The following is a 1689-nucleotide window of genomic DNA, read 5'->3' as shown; positions in this document are numbered from 1 at the left end:
CACATCTTCACACCCTTGGAAATGCATTTTGCGAAAGAGATGTTTGTATAAAAGCTAATTCCCCGCCTCCTCCCCCCTCTGCACACATACCCCAGCCTCCTTTGTCCCGTCCCCCTCCATCAAAAGTGATGGGTGTTGTCAACACAAAATTTTAATTTTTCTGATTTACCGAGTAGTTAAAAATGAAGGTAACATGAATAAACCAATGACAGAAATTAAAATAAATTGTAATGTAGCATACCGTTTTTTTCTTACAACAACGGAGCCTTACGGGATTTAGCTCTAGCAAAACTGTCAATTTTTGGTTCGTAGTCTAATTTTCGCGCTAGACTGGCCTCTATGGCCAAAATTCCATTACTTGTGAGTCTGTCTTAACGCATTGTGGACCGCAAAATGTTTTTCACCCGAGAAAGGGTACTGTAGGAACGTTCAGCTGACGCAACTGTGAATGTGACAGGCAAGGTGCACAAGATTCTCAACATGATTACAACGTTTGGAAACAAAGCATCCAGTTTCAGTGAATGAAGTCTGCTCAGCAGCTGAAGAGGCGACAGGACATTTTCTCCAATGTTCGCTGAATGAATCACTTTCAAACGTTCCAACTCTTGCGCAAGGTCGGCTGATGCATCTGCAGCACATTCTGTGTGCAAGTTGTTTGCAAGATCACGAATAATGCCGACTTCCTCTTGGAGATATTTCCACAAAACACTAAATAACGAATCGAGTTTTGTCACTGCATTATACCTTGTCAAATTTCCAAATGAGGGCATAAAAAATTTCATGTTTGAAATTGTTCTCGTGATTTTGGTAGTCTGTTACATCTTCTGTCTCGTCTACAAAAAGCTTCCTTTTCTTTTGTCGTTTTGCGGTTTCGGCAAATGAATGCTCAATCTCATAGTTATCTACTACTAATTTGGACTCACTCAAGATTGCGTCCCATTCATCTGGTAAGCTTTTCAGATCTTTAATCAGACTATTGATATGTCACCTCAACGTCAAGCGTCGCACCTCGTGCTTGCAGCACTGTATTTCTGTGATCGATTGCTGTGAGGATTTTGAGCCTAACAGATTCTATTATCACACATTCAAATGATGCAAAGTACTTAAGAATACCAATCAAATCTGAACGTGTTTCTGGGGGGAGGTTCATTTGAAGAACAGTTTGAACAGCTTTCCTCAGTCCCCCGATGTGAACTGCAAAAGGCCTGACACTGTCAACACGTGCTGACCAACGTGTCTGAGACATACTGCGCAAAGAGCTGGGAATGTTTTGCTTAAAAATGTCCCACCTTTGTGGACTAGAATGTTATACAGCTTCTGTACAACTCCAATGAAACTTATGACCGTTGAACAACTTTCTGCAGAATGTACTCCACACAAATTCAAACTATGACAGCCACAGGGAGAGTATGTGGATGTGAACGCTGTCTTAAAATGTGAGCTTGTGCACCTTTATACAGACCACAAATGTTTCTACCGTTGTCGTAGCCTTGGCCTCGGCAGTCTGTAATTAGAATGTTTTTTTCATTCAGTGTATCAAGGATAATATTAGCGATGTCTTCTCCTGTTTTCTTTTTGTGATTTTTCAACTTTTGTAAGATGCTCTGCAAGGAGAGGATCATAATGGTCAATCAATTCCAGAAGTCCAAGAAAGCACTACCAAATTTCTGTGAAGTTGTCAGATACACA

This window comes from Aplysia californica, unplaced genomic scaffold, assembly GCF_000002075.1.
Source record: "Aplysia californica isolate F4 #8 unplaced genomic scaffold, AplCal3.0 scaffold00108, whole genome shotgun sequence".
Lineage (NCBI taxonomy): Eukaryota > Metazoa > Mollusca > Gastropoda > Aplysiida > Aplysiidae > Aplysia > Aplysia californica.
This window is presented reverse-complemented; position numbering follows the sequence as displayed.